Here is a 15,661-nt window from a genome sequence, read left to right as displayed (position 1 = left end):
CCATTTGGATTTAGGACTACTGTGAAGCAGCAATATGTATTTCAGTTTCCTCCTTTTTAATGTCAACAATTTGATTGTCTGAAGAAGGAGCTATCTTCTACCAAGTCAGACAAATGGTCCATTAAGTCCACAACTCTCTTTTTAGCTGTTTTTCTGTATTTTAGGCATAAGGCTTTCTCAGTTCAGATATCTAGGATATTTAAATTGGGGATTGTTCCTCAGACATTTTACATTCTTGCAGATGCTTTACTATATAGCATTAAAATATGGATTCTCACCAAGCCTTTTCTTGTAAGTGATGGTGATTCCAAAAGCAGAGGTTTAGAATATGAATTTCATGTTTCTTAGCCCATTCAAAAGTCTGTGTCAGCCTGTCTTGGAAGCTTTCCCATCCACCTCTTCCCTTTCTCATAGTTCCCCCTTGCAAGTATTGTAATCCATGGTGGGAAGATCTGGTAGAAGAGAAGGCACCCAATGAAGGTAATGGGCAGTAGATTCAAGACAAATAAAAGGGTGTTAATTACTCAACAAGTAATCATCTTGGGACATTTACTGCCACAAGATATAGTGGTGGGCACTAGTTTAGACAAATGGCTATTAGCCATGATGTCTAAATGGAACCACTATTAGACATGGGCACGAACTGAAAAAAATTAATGAACCAGTGGACCGTGGTTCGGTGCAGACCACGATCCCGAGTTAGCGAACTGCAATGAACATCTCCCGTTGCCGAACCGGATCATGGTTCGGGGACGGCACAATGCAGCGCATTGGTATTCCCAGCGATACAGAAACGGTGGCTGATGCCAGCGGCCGCCGGTCCTAACGGGCATGAGGAGAGGCCTGGCAGCAGCCCTGGCACCAGAGGGAGGGAAGGACTAGAGCTCTAGCCCACCACTCCCACAGACCTGAACCGATCAGGCCCTGATCAATAATCAATGTGAGCCCTCGGCCGAGGTGCCCGCTGAGCTTGGCCCCAGAGCCAGGCAGCAACCCTGAGGAGATAGATCCCTATCCCCCAAAGCCAAGCTCAATTGTACTCTCAGTCTCTCTCCCCAAAGGCTAGCAAGTGGCAAGCAAGAGCTTTGTCCCACTCCACTGCTTGCAGAAAGTGAAACCCAGCCTGGGAGACCACGGCTATTTATAAGCAAGGGTCCCATTCAGCAACTCAGGAGGTCTGTGCTTGGCCATCAGAGCTGCCTATCAGGGTTTGCAGAGATGAGATTGGAGTACCCATGGCTACAAAACACCCCCTTCCCCCTCCCTCCCCTGGGTGTCTTCCCCCAACTTGTAACTGCTTTGCAGCTCCATGGTTGGAAGGAAGCCCTGCTGATCAAGGAAAGCTGGGCTTCCATTTGGGTTTCCAGGGTGACAGAAGGAGGGCAGACAGAGCTCAGGCATTCCCCTGGCTCCATTGCCAGGGGAATAGATTGCCGGCGCCTGAGTGTCTGGCCTCCTGAACCGCACCAGAATGCCCCAAACCAGGCCTCTCCCAACCGCTGGTTCGTTGGCCATGGCCGACCATGATCCGCCCAGTCACGATCGCGCGATCACCATTTTCGTGGGGTTTTACGGTTCATAATGCGGTTTGTGCCCATCTCTAACCACCATATTCCGAGGCAGTAAATTTCTGAATAATTGTCCTGGGAGCACTGAGAAAGGCAGACCTTGGCCTCTGTGCCCTGCTTGAGGGCCTTATGAGGGCATCTCATGGCCATTCTGAGAGGCAGGTTGCTAGATTAGATAGCCCTTTAATCTACTCTAGTTTGCTTTGTCATGTTTAAGGCCTTCAGAATTGTGTGAAAATGTACACATACATCTTATCAGCATCATGAAACACTGAGAACGATATTGTGTAGGCTTCAGCATATCAATGGATGTTCCTATGCATTGCCATCAAGAGACACTGGGAACTAATTTGTAGTATTCCACTTTTCCCTAAATCCATCTTCACACTCACTAAACAACATACTTTTTATCTGCCCGTCCATCTTCATCTATATTTATTTACTTCATTTATAAACTACCTTTCTCCACAATGGGGACCCAAAGCAACTTACATCATTCTCCTTGCCTCCATATTATCATCACAACAACTCTGAGAGGTAGGTTAGGCTGAGAATGCATGACTGGATCAAAGTCACCCGGTGAGTTTCCTCAGCAGAGTGATGTTTCAAACCTGGCTGTCCAAGATCCTACACTGAAACTCTAACCACTATACTACACTGGCTTTTGTTGTTGGGAGCTGCTGTTGAACCGTAGCATGCAGACAGTCCTCAGTTGGTCATGCAAGTCATGGTGATATGAAGTCTTCTCGTGATTGCTTCTAGGCCTGGGCCCAATGAGTCCTTCCTCAAAGGCCAAAACAGCCCTGGAAAAGGCCCTGCCTACTCACATTTTCCTAACAGAAATGAAGCCTGGAACACCAACTAAATTGTTATGGTTGCCTAGCAACAGCCACTGAGTGCATCTGATTAAAGCTACAAGTGCTTCTTTTACCATTTTGGGTTTTTATAACCCCCAATGTATCATCATCTTCATCGTCATCATCAGATTTTTCTCCAAACCAAGGGCATTCTTCATGTGTGTAGGAAAATCCATCATGTCCATTCATGGCTCCAGTCTCCAGATTTAAGTATTCTCAGATCTTTGCCACTTGGCTGTTAGTACAGAAGATGAGGTATCTCATGTAATCAGTCTATCACACCACAAGCTCTCCAATCTCCTTTAGGAAGACTAATTTCAGGAAAGGGGAGATAAGTGGTATGGAGTGGCATTTCAGGAGGTAATGGAGCCCAATCCAAATTAGGCCCTAGCCGTAACAACTTGCTTTGAATTCCTTCTGTATAGGGCTTGGAGGAGCTCTCTATGTATTTCTATTTCACTCATTTTTTTCGATATAATTGCCCCTGTAGTATAGCAGCAACTTTCTGGGTTCTTGGTGGGATCTGTCTGAACTATGTGTGTGATCATCAAAGAGGTGAGGGAGGAATGGTTTATGGCCTTTAATTGCTCACTTCTGAAGGCAACTTGAATAAGGTCTTTGAAACTTTGTTCTTTCAATGAAGGTTAATTTCATCAGAGTAACTACACTGTGTTAGTTAACTTTACTACTGTCCGTTAATAATGGACTTGCAAAAATGACTATACATTTCATAAAAATGTTCACTATGATCATTCAGAAGTGTGTTATATGTGTGTTCTTTTTCTGCTCCACTTTTAGCAGTTCAAGACACATGTAGGATTGTCAACTTTTTACAGTCTGCTTCTTTGCCTTTAACAGCTGTCTGAATGCAGAAAAGAAACAAGTGGAGCATTTCCTAGTATGGACATGGGGTCTTAAACAGTGGGAACACTCTGCTTAAGAATGCTTTTGAGGGCCCCGAGTTTGCTTAGTTTGGGCTGTCATGGTTGTTTACTGCTTTCAAGGATTATTTTATAGAGCTGCCAGCCATAGCTGACAACCTGCTGAAAGGAAAGGGGGGTTGGGGCAAGGACAGGCATCTTGCTGGTGTGCAATGTCACTTCTGGCTCCAAACTGCAAGTGACACCATCATGTCAGGGTGATCTGCTAGGATTTGTCCAAAGCTCTATGGTTAAATCTAGACCAGCGCCCTGACAAAATGGCATCACTTCCACTTTTGTGCTATGACAGTGTCCCCCTCCGTTTCCCCCTACCCCCCCCCCCCACCCATGAAGGATCAGCAAGGAGACCTAGCTACCCTAATACTTAAATAACTGAGTACTACAAAGGCCAGAAAAACCTGGTCAAGGCATATACGTTTCAGATTAGGCTCATACTTTGGGAGACTTTGCTCTGAGTGGTCATCATCAGCACCCTGAGGAGATTTCATTCATGATCATTCTATCTAGCAGGGTCTATATTCCTAGTTTGCCTGCATTTTGTTGCTCCTTTTCCCATCTCACTGAAACACCCATGGCAATTTTATGATTTCCCATTTGTTAGGAGTCACTACACTGCCACCAATACAGCAGGAAGGCTGAAATTTTGCGAACAGGTAATCCCTTGTTAGACTCTCTTTACAAGTTCAGACACGTGTAGCTTCTAAATCTCATCTCAGCTGTGAATTATTCCACCAGCATATTTTGGTTAGCTCTTTATTTTATATCTATCTGTCTGTGTATATTCCTTTATCGGCAAGAGCTGCTGGCTGCTCTAGGATAGTGTCTGATTGGACACTGTGGTGCCTGATCCAGCTTGGATGTGGAGCACTTTCATCTCCTATTGACATCAGAGGGAGTAGAGGATGTTCAGCGCCTTGCAGGAGGCAGTTACTGCCTTGCGGGAAACCTACCTTTAAAGACAGCTTTACCTTTATGTTCTGTTCTTATTCCTTTTCTGTCTGGTTGGTCTTTAAAAGTGCCCTCTCTGTCTCTCAGGAACCAGGGGGATGCTTGACTTTGGAACTTTACACAGTGCTGAAAGAAGGAACGTTGTCTTTCCCTGCTTTCAATTAATTAGCACAAGGAAGAAAACAGGCAATTGAATATTAACTACTAATAAAGTTAATGCTGGTAGCAGAAGTGGAAGTTTAGGGAGAAAATGAGCTGATACAGAGTAAACGATCTAATCAATTAGAGGTTATTTAGTTCATTTGCAGGGCAATTGAAAATTAAAGATCAAAATTCCCATTTTAAGGAAGATTATTCAAATCTATTATGGATATTTATATTTAAAAGTTTATTTTAAAAAAATTAAAGAGTCATGTTTTGCTAAACTTATTCGATAATATTCATGTTTTATTAAACTTGTTCTATAACAGGTCTGCATAATGTGAGCTTCACCAAACCATAACCACCAGCCTGGTATTGTGGCCTGCTGGGTACTTGACCTGCATCCCTGCCCCTCCCACCCGCACTCTCCTTGTCCAACAAGCAAAAATAAAAAAGAGTGAATGGAGCTCTCTGTGGATATATTAATGGCTGAAGGGTCATATTCAGTTTGGTGGGTCATAGTTGCGCAGATCTGCTCTATATGTGTTTTAAATGCTATCTTATTTCTGAGGGGATTTAAATCCAGAGACTGGAGCTATGAATGGACAAGACAGATCTTCTCACACATCTGAAAAATGCCCCAGGTTTGCAGAAAAATCTGAATTATTATTATTATTATTATTATTACTACTACTACTACTACTACTACTACTACTACTACAATAATACATCATTTTTTTTAAAAAAAACAATATGATAAAAGGAGCAGCAGCAGCTTTAACCAGATGCCATCAGTGGCTGTTGCTAGGCAACAATAACAGTTTTGCCAGTGTTCTAGGCTTTCTTTCTGTCAGGAAAAGTCACAGAGCCCTTTCCAGGTTTGTTTAGGCTTTTGAAGGAGGAGCCATTGAGGCCAGGCCCAGAAGGAAACACCTCATAGCTTAATATCATGTAATGTATGACTACCCAAACCTGGCTGCTTGCTACTGTTCAACACCCCGCACCCCCAGCCAGTGTAATATAGTGGTTAGAATTTCAGATTAAGATCCAGGAGACCTAGGTTTGAATCACGACTCTGCTGTGGAAGCTCAGTGGGTGACTTTGATCCATTCACAAACTCTCAGCCTGACCTACCTCACAGGTTTGTTGTGAGGATAATATGGAGGCAAGAAGAATGATGTAAGTTGCTTTAGGTTCCCACTGTGGAAAAAGACAGTATGTAAATCAAGTAAATTAATAAATATAGGTGAACGGGCCGGTAAAAGGGAAGCTATTTAGTGGATTTGAAGAACAGAAGGAAGTAGGGAAAGGTGAGCATATGGGGGTGCCATGAGGAGGGAAAAAAAGAAATAGTCTGGGGTATGGAATGGATATGGGGGAAGTGTTTCCCTCTGTGCAACTGGGCCCTAGGGGAGAAGCTGCCAAGGAGGAGGAAGAAGAAGGGAAAGCTGAAGATGGAAGGGTGAACAAAGGTAGTTGAGAAGGAGAGAAGAAAGTAGGAAAAGGGGAGAGGTTATGAAGACTTTAAGAGAAGGGAAAGAGAATATGATGGGAAAAGGGAAAATGAGATGCCTCCTGCAAGTCCCCCACTTGTTTAAATACTAATTTTGGATGTGTAAAAGTGGGTCTGGGGGGTTGCCCCCACTAAATGCCCAAGTATCACCACAAATATTATTTGTTAACCGTTTCTGTTTAATTTTTGGAGAGCAAAGATTATTCTAATTCTATCCACCCATCTCCACTAGAGAGTCTGTGGACTTTGAGAGGGAGTGTTCATTTTCGAACATAAAAGCTGAACACTGTTTGGGAGCCACCCTCAATGTAGAACTTGTGGCTCCTATTCCAGGCCTGCACATTTATAACCCACTCACCAAGCTGAAGATGTCTTGTGATTTGCCAAGCAAGTGTCTGACAGACCCAGTATTGGGAAGTTCTAAGTGACATGCATGAGAACATTCACATAACCCCCTCCAGTATGAATTCTCAATAAGTTTGTCATGTAATCATCCAGTTTTTGTGCAAATGGATGCAGCATTGATTGAATCCAGTGATCCATTAGCAGAAGTTATAGAACTCTGCAGATCTTACCTACTTTCCCCTCCATCCAGTAGCCCATCTCAACCTTGGACCCCATAGAGTAATAGCCTCAGGGGTCAGTGGAGTGCAGGGGGGAGGAGGAGCAAGAGACCAAAATCACCCTTTCTGACTCTTCCATCAGTGCAGAAAAGGAAGAAGAGAACAGTTTTGCTCCTTTCCTCCTCCTCAATGCACCCCACCAACCCAGTGTAGCTGTCACATACTTCACATGGGTCCAGTGATCCGGGAAGTCAACTCTCCTACGATTGGAAGGGGGGGGGGCTTGTGCAGGAGATTAAAGTGGGGAAGATTTGCAGTCATCGTTCTTGTAGATTGCTGGAACCAACCACATAAAGTGTTTAATCAGAAAGTGATCAAGGAAGGACCCTATGGGTTGGATCTTATGGCTGCACTGCATTAACAGTGATGCTCTTTTCTGTCTCTTGTATCAAGAGAAGGCTGGGGGGAAGTACTGACTTTAACAGAGCTGTATGTTCAGGGTTTTTAAAAATTATTATTATTATTTACTTTTGTACTTCTGCTACATGCTTCGTTGGCAAGATTCATTAGTTAAGAATTTGGGGTCCATTTAGAGATGCTTAGGAGATTTGTAATAACAAAAAGTTTAATTCGGTACCTTAATTCATTTTGGTAACCATTTTTAGGTCCCCCCGCCCAACTTTTTAGAAGAAAAACGATGATGTGCCTTCAGGTTACTTTTCTGTATTATATCTTGAGAAATAGGGGGAAAGATGATTGAAACTTTGCTTGATTTCTTAATTCACTGTGTAACTTAACAAAGCCCTAACACACATTTATCCCTATGTAAGTGTATAGGGATAAATGTGTGTTAGGGCTTTGTTAGGTTACACAGTGAGTGTCCCCTTATTTTAATCAGGCTCTCAGATGGTTCTGATTTACTCAGGGCAGTTCTGAAGGCCTCTTTTTACCATCCTTTATAGATTGTGGCCTTAGAAAAGTCCCAATTTTTATGGCCACCCCAGGTCTGGGCAGGCTCTGGTGCCTGCATTTCTGCAATAATTGAACCAATGTTCCTTTTTCATATTGAGTGCATTTCTACACTGAAGGCACTAGAGGGCAGCTTCTGCAGGAGTTTATGCACGTGGCAGACAGATGGTTACCGGTGGTAGCACAGCTTGCCAATCTTGCTCTTTTTGGAAACTTTTTAGCAAACCTTAACTAGGACATCCAGCTTTACTTAAGTGTGGCTCACGCACCAAAGCCACATGAGTCAGGAGGACAGCCTGTTCCACCTGTAGACAATGAAATGCTGTTGGATCATCCAGCTAAGCTAAGAACAGCTGTCCCCTTATTTCCTTTATGACAAACACACCACTTGCTGGCAGCCAAGGCACTCTTTTTGGAAAACAGCATTCAGGTGAGGTGGGCACTTGCCAGCTTAGTCCATGACTTCTCCTTCTCTAGCATCTCTTTTAATTCCATCTCTTTCCCCCCTTCACATATCTGTCTCCATCGTCCCTTTTCCTGGTATTTATTCAGAAAACATATATGCTTGTCGTTGTGGATTTTCCGGGCTGTATTGCCGTGGTCTTGGCATTGTAGTTCCTGACGTTTCGCCAGCAGCTGTGACTGGCATCTTCAGAGGTGTAGCACTGAAAGACATGGTTCTCCGGCCATGAAAGCCTTCAACAATACATATATGCTTGTCTCTTCTGAGTTCTGCTTGAGGTGGTTTCAGGTGGGTAGCCATGTTGGTTTGTAGTAGAGGAGTACCTTAAAGACCAACTAGATTTCCAGGGTATGAGCTTTTGAGAGTCAGAGCCGAGGTTCCTTCGTCAGATACCTGCTTGAGGCAGTTCACAAAGTAAAATGTTAGAATATCATAAAAACAGCATCAAAATCAGGTGCTCTATCACTGAGCCACAGTAACATGGCAAAAAGGAAAGGCTTTTTAGAAGCAAAGTGAAATTATGGCATTTTTTTTTCCCGTCTCCAAAATACAAAGGTGTAAATTTGGGCATTACACTGGATCGGTTAGGAGAATCAAGCAAGACAAAATGCAGGAAGATGGGGTGGGGTTGTTCAGTGGTAGAGCATCTGCTTTGCAGGCAGAGTGTCACGGGTTCAATTGCCAACAGTAGAGTTTGGATCCCAAATTTTTCTCCTTGCTTGCTTTGGTCTCTAGTGTAAATAAAATAGTTGAGGTCACATGTACTTTATTCCAGTGGATTCATTTTCAGTAGTGCTTTTTTTTTTAAGTGCCAGTACTTATATATAAGGGTGTCCCAATTTCCCCCAATTCCTCCCTCCCCCTGCAGATCACCACTAGCCTGTTCCTGACGGCCTCTCACTCTTTCCCTGGCTACGTGGGGCAGGCTGGTGCATGGGGATAAATACTTGGGAAAGTTCTGGGGAAAGGTTCTGGTACACGGTACCAGTGAGTACAATCACACAAAAGGCCCTTGTTTTCAGGTCAGCAAATCTGTTTTTGAGACATTTTTACTGCACTTAAGAGCACTTAAGTGTGGTGCTTTCCTGGGAGTAAGCCCCATTGGATAGACCTAGGTAGAATTATGAGTACGCCTGCCTATGATTGCCTATGATTACTCACTTAGAATTTAAAGTCAAGGAAAGGCAGGAGGGTGTAGTCTGTAACATTTCTGGGCAAAACTCAAATATACGCAAGATAAGCACAAACAATTTTTGACAGCAGTAATATCACAATTATTCTAGCTTTGCTAAACTCATTTAATGCTATAGTGAGAGAAACATCATTTTGCTTCAAACCTAGATGATGATGATCTGGCTTTCTAATAAACAGTTCAACAATTTGCCCCAGTCTATTTATATATATTTTTTCTGTGAATCTCAAGTACACAGATGCTTATAAAATGATTAATCTTTAGGATGCCATAGGATTTTTATTTCTTTGTTTGCTAAAAGAAATTAACAATGCAATCCTAAAACCATTTTCATGGGAGTAAGTACTAGGGGTGTGTGCTTCGGGTATCTGATTCGAGTAAAATACCCAAATCGGTTCCGATTCGGAAAGCTTTGTTATTTCTGAATTGCGGCCAGCATGCTGGCTCCGATTTGAAAATACCGAAACAAAGCTTCCCGAAGCATTCAAGCAAAGTGGTAAACCCAAATATTTTTCAGGTGCACACTCCTAGTAAATACCATGGAACAGACCTGTGTAGGATTTTGAGTAGACGTATTCAGGATTGTTCTTTAACATGGGAATCCTAAGTAGAGATATCTTACTAAGCCCATTTACTTCAGTGGATTGGAAGGGTGTAATTTGGCTTATGACTGGACTGTAACACTGCTACTACCTTTCTGGAAATTTACCCTGTTAGAAATTTAAACGTTTCCATGGTGTGTGAGAGTGGGAGGCACAGTGATCTTAGCGCAAATGCTCACTTTAACAGTATACCAAAGTCTTCTAATTTTCAGCTGTGGAATGTTTTTAATGTCTTTTTATGACAACTTAAGCCTGCATTCATGGGATGCAACGGCTACCAGACTCACCAGGGGGGGCGTTTGTGGCCAATGCGGGGGAGGTGGGCAGGGAGATGGTATGGCAGCCGCCCTGTGATGGGGTGCGGGGGAATGACCGGAGGTGCACACCCAGGACATCCAGTGTGGGCCCCCTAGTCTGGGGCCTGCTCCCGCATCTCAGCACATGGCCATCCCTTTCATCACAACTTTGGGGTTAGTGGCTGCATATTGGCATTGGGCACCAATCCATTTGGGGGGAAACAGGGCACTCAGGCGCTCAGTTTCCCTGTTATGGGGATCCCAACAAGGGGTCTGGGGAATGAGGAATGGCCAGTGCGTGCCCAGTCAGGGGCTGTCAGTCTGCATCACTCCCAGGTGGCAGGGTATGTTTCACACAGGGGTGTATACCTACATGGCATCCCACTGACTGTCATCCCATGCCCCCCCCCAGCAGGGGTCTGAGAGGGCATATGGGTCATCAGCTTGGCAGGGGGGGTCAGCCGATGTTCGGATCCATGCCGTATGCATGCCTTCGCTCCCTGAGCTGTAATCTCAATAAAGTTGTGTCCTTTACCTCCAGCGCTTTGTCCAAGTGTTTTTGTCGCCGTGCCCCCTCCCCGTTCTCCTCCCCCACTTAGCACTCGCCTGCAAAGTAATGCACTGAATGCCTGTAGATTCAACAGTAACATCAAGCATCTTGCTATCAAACATACAAAAAGTGAGTGTTTGCTGCAATTTTATTCATTTGTGTAGATACTTGTACCCTGATTTTCTCCCCAGTAAGGACTCAAAGCAGCTTACAACATCATTTTTTTCTTCCTAGCAACCATGTGATATGGAATAGGTTTAGAGAGAATGTGAATGGCCCAAGGTCTCTCTTTTCATGGGAGAATGGGGTCTCCCACATCCTAATCCTACTTTGAATGTTTTGGTGAATCAGAAGAACCCTCTTCTATGGACGTTTGCTGGGTGATCTTGGGGTCGTCACACTCTTTCAGCCTATCCTACCTCATGGAGTTGTTAGGTGCCTTGATTCTCTGCGAGCAAAGGCAGTTGTTATTGCTGTGGTTCTTTTGGATGTGAGTGTGGAAAATCAAAAGAGCACAATAATAGTAAAAGTAACTGCTGACAGACTCGTTGGGTGCAAGTTGCAAAAGTATATCTTTAACCCTTTGCCTCCTTGGTGCCTGGCAATTAGGGTAAATTACAGTGAATTCCTAAATAGAGTTACTCCAGTCTAAGCCCATTGATTTCAATGGGGTTAGTTAGACAGGAGTAACTCTGCTTAAGATTTCTCTGTTAGTGGACATGGAATCCGCTCATTTTTGTACTGAATTTCACCTTTCCAGTTTTGAATCCTTCAATCAAAGTGGGCTCAAGAGGACAGTGTATTTGGCCCGCTATCGCAACACAGTCCGAGGTGACTGTGCATTTGGGCACACAAGAAGCCACATTTATTTCACTGAACAGCATTTAACTGGTTATATTTTGACTTGGTGAACTGGAAACTTTGCTGGCGGCTTTGGCTAACCTGCAACAGATGATTGATGTAGTTCTTCGGGCATACCAGAGTAGCAAACCTTCAGGGGCTATGAATCAAAACCCAAGGCACAGGATGCTTGGATCAGCACCTTGCCACCTAATTAAAATCCAGCATGTTAAAGAAAAGAAAAGGAACAGGGCAAATGGAAATGTTTCTGCTCTGAAACTGATGGTTGAACAGGAAGGTCATTTTTAGCCATGTTGGTACATTATCTCATATTTTACTGTGACACATTTATAATGGAATCAGGGTAGTTATCTAGAAGGGAACATTATCTGTTCTCTACAGTTTTAATTATTAATAAGGAAATTATCTGCTATATGATTTGCAGAATCCTTTTTTATAAACTTTGCAGTTAAGGCCCTCTCTTGGCTATTTCTGTATATGTTGGGGAAATGGAAGTTCTTCACCAAATAACATGCCTGCTTTCTCTGCAGGTCCCATTGAACATATGAAATCACCTTATTACATAGCTGAGCCATATAATAGTGTTTTAGGTGAATGTAGGAAGCTTGCTTATACCAGGCCGGAACACTGGTCTGCCTATATCAGTAACTGTGTACATTGGCTGGCAGGAGCTTTCAGAGCCTCAGATGGAGAAGGGTCTTCCCCCATCTCTAGTCCCTGTAATCCAGGGATTGAACCCTGGAATTTACACAAGCAAAGCATATGCTTGACCTGTGAACTATGGCTGTTTCTGCGCAGCCCATCATTCCCACCTTTCTGCCGCTTTAGCTCTGTGTTTCGCTGAGTCACTCCGAAAACTCAGCGTCCGTATGCAGTCCCCACAATCATTTACCTTTCACAGGACAGCCTCCAAACAGTACAAAACAAAAGCGATTTTGGAGGGGAGGTTTTGCACTTTTGTCATCATAGCTCAAAAGCGCTCTCCTCCTTTTAAAAATGTTTGTAACGTTGCACATGCATGATTGCACGCAGCTCCTGTTGCAAGCAGGCTTCTGTGGCTGAACAGACATGTGAAGAAGGGAGAGAAGGAACTTTAGGGGAGGAGCTGGGTAAGGATTGAGAGAAGTAGGAGATTTCTTCAGAAGTGATTTAACCGTTCATATTTCAGAAAATGCAAAAAACCTGCACCATAAACCGCAACAAAAGAAAACACCAGCGCAAGTGCAGTCCTTATAAAGATGGAGAAAACACAGTAACAAAACAATATGCATACATTTGGCAAACGATAATGTGTGGATGCTTGGGGGAAAGCCGCCATAGTTCTGAAGGTGAACCGAACCTCTAAGGACTTGTGGAAACGGCCTGTATCCCTACCCCTAAAACTGAAATATGAGGAAAAACGCATCAGCAATTCCCCATTTTTACTGTTCCACATGCAGAGAATACTCCAAATGGAGCAGAAAAAACGGGGAGGGGGTACTCCCTCCCATGCTATTTTGACACATGGAAACAGTTTGAGGGGGGAGGGAGGAGCCCCTTGTCCCCCTGTAGAGGCATTCTGAGGCTGCTTGGGATCTCCTTTATTTTTTAACAGCCATTCCCCACAGCTGCTGTGTGGCTGCAGGGAACTCACATTGGCTCTGGGGAATCCAGACCCAACTCTTCTAAAACCTGCATGTCTAGCTTGATTCATAGAGCCAAACTACATGAGAAGCCCGAGATGTTCTTCACATGTCAGGTCCTGCAAGGTTCCCTGGGTAGTGCAGTCTTACAAAGAACAGCCGCTCCATGTGATTCTCTGCTAGGGGAAGAGTGGTGGTGGGGATTCTCTCTCTGTCTCTTGCAAAAAGCCTCTGCTCAGGTTTTCCTCTGGGAGCTAGGCGGCGGAAGTGGTGGTGGATGTAACAGGAAACAGGAAATCCAGGGCAGTTTTTTTGAGAGAATCCCCTCCACACTCTTCTCCTCGGTGGAGAATTGCATTGCAGATTCTCTTTCACTCTTGCAAAAGCCACCCTGAGAATTTTGTTCTTGGAATGTTACTGATCATTTTAATTGTTTTATTCTTGTTAGTTCTGCATCTGGACCCATAAATATATAGGTGTGCTTTTCCAGGTCACACTGTTTCAAATCACTAGTAAGCATGAAGTTTGAAATCTTCCAAGAGAGAGTAAAAAAAGAAAAGTTCTTAACAAGTTAGAAAATTAGGCAAATAGCAATGCCTGGAACTAATAAAATAAGAAAACCTTGGTTTTGATTGGATCATAGAGTGAGAGAGAAAGAAAACATATTTCAGCAATATTGCAGCTTGAAACGTTCTTTCTGCTTACTCAGTAATACCCCTGTCCCAAGCCAATAAATGTGAAGGTCTAGGTTTTTGCTTCATAAGCTCTTCAATGACTCCATAAGTGAAAGTCTCTCAGTGATTTGGAACAGGGGATTTATAGGGTCAAATGTATATCAACATCACAAGGTTTTATCTCTCTCTATTAAACTATCACAAACATGACACCATTGCTTATGATAGAATGGACACAGAACTCAAGAAATTCAGGGTTTCGACATTCTTTCCCTTTTTTACTTGGCAGTGGCATTTGGAACTGAAAGGAGCTGGTGTGAGATTTCTGTATAAGCAATACTGATATCTGGCATCATTAGCCTTCTTTCTTTACCCTACACCTGCCCCTATAGTATCTCGCTGTTTAGGCCAGACAGGACTGAAAACTATGTCTCAGTCTGAGCAAAACTAATTCAGATGTAAGAGGGAAAATATAAAGTTGCAGAAACCAGAGCCATGGCTTTGCAGTGCCATTTTGTAAAGTGGCTTTGTAATGCCATTAAGTAAAACAGATATAGGTGGGATTACCAGTCCCCCAGTAGAGGTAGGGGGATCCCCTGCTCGCAGCCTCCACCACCTTTCACCTGGCCAGCAGGGGAAAAGGTCCGGGAACGGGCCTGGGAACCCCACAGCGCACACCCACATGTTCTGGAGCGCTTCTGCTTTGCACTAAGAATGATGTCATTCCCAGCGATAGGTCACACACTGTGCTGATTTAGTAAAAAATCAGCCCACAAACTACCCGTGCCATGCCTTCATGGCCAGGAGACTTGACAACCCTAGTTATATGTAATCCTAAGTAGAATTGCACCCTTCTAAGTCCATTGATTTCAGAGATCTTAGAAGAGTTATATAGGATAGTACTTTGAGAGATACGATCAGAGTCCCACCCTATGATTCTTGGAAACCTTATTCACAACATCTATGGCTTCTGATACTTCACTAGTCATTTCCAACAAATTGTTCAATCTATCTCTCATAACCATAGAGTTGGGTCCAGGTGACGGCCACCAATTCCACTTTCCTGCTTCAGATCCCTCCCCCATTCCATTTCTCAAGGTCCTCTGTCCCCTAGGATCAGCATTTCTTGGAGGTCAGTGGGCTGCAGTGGGAGGAGACAAGAAACTTATATTCTGTCATTGAAAAATTCAAGTTGGATCCAACCCATAGAGTCTAGACACTTGTATTTTAAAAAAATGAAAGAAGTTTTTGGAAGCTAGTTTCTCAAATCCAGCATCACAGAATATTCCAGAGCTGGCGAGAGCATTGTAAATCCTCACCAGAGAGCAGATGCTAAATACTTCTCTTCTAAATCTTAGAATACATTGTCCAACATTAAGCTTTGTGCCTGAACAGCCTAAGGCAAGAGATTTTTGTGTTGAAAGCACCATTTAACACGCTGCTGCCGTCTACATGTGAGCATGGGTCTTGTATAGCTGCTGATTATATTGCTGGAATTTATAATTAGCTTTTTTGAATTATGAATCTGCATCGGCTCATGGGGAGACCGTTGTGAGGGCTAGATGGGTGCCTACTTGTGAGGAGCTCTGGGTGCTTCCCTTTGATCTGTAGCTGGAGGCCATTTGGTGAATGCTGGCCTTGCCTCCCTACCCTGCCTTCTCTTTGACAGGTACTGTTTGCTGGGTCAGCTAGTTAACTGGGGCTCCATGCAGGAGGCGGGGGTCTCTTGATGAGAGCGCAAGGAGTCAGCCCGGAGCCTGCAGCTGGGGAGCAGACATCAGTTACACGAGTTGGAGGACGTGAGAGGATAGGAAGAACATCACTATATTATGAACTGTTCCTGGGATGGTTGCAACACCTGTTCAACACTGTTTGCTTAACTATACCATGATTGTAGCCCT

At 43.8% G+C, this 15,661-nt stretch overlaps 1 protein-coding gene across 1 annotated transcript in view; it reads left to right on the top strand.

Moving 5' to 3' along the window:
* The window catches only part of NRXN1 (neurexin 1), a 1,172,093-nt gene that overhangs the window by 1,037,912 nt on the left and 118,520 nt on the right, over nt 1–15,661 (top strand). The gene's annotated exons all lie outside the window — the stretch shown is intronic.

This window comes from Eublepharis macularius, chromosome 1, assembly GCF_028583425.1.
Source record: "Eublepharis macularius isolate TG4126 chromosome 1, MPM_Emac_v1.0, whole genome shotgun sequence".
In the NCBI taxonomy this organism is placed as follows: Eukaryota; Metazoa; Chordata; class Lepidosauria; order Squamata; family Eublepharidae; genus Eublepharis; species Eublepharis macularius.
This window is presented reverse-complemented; position numbering and strand designations above follow the sequence as displayed.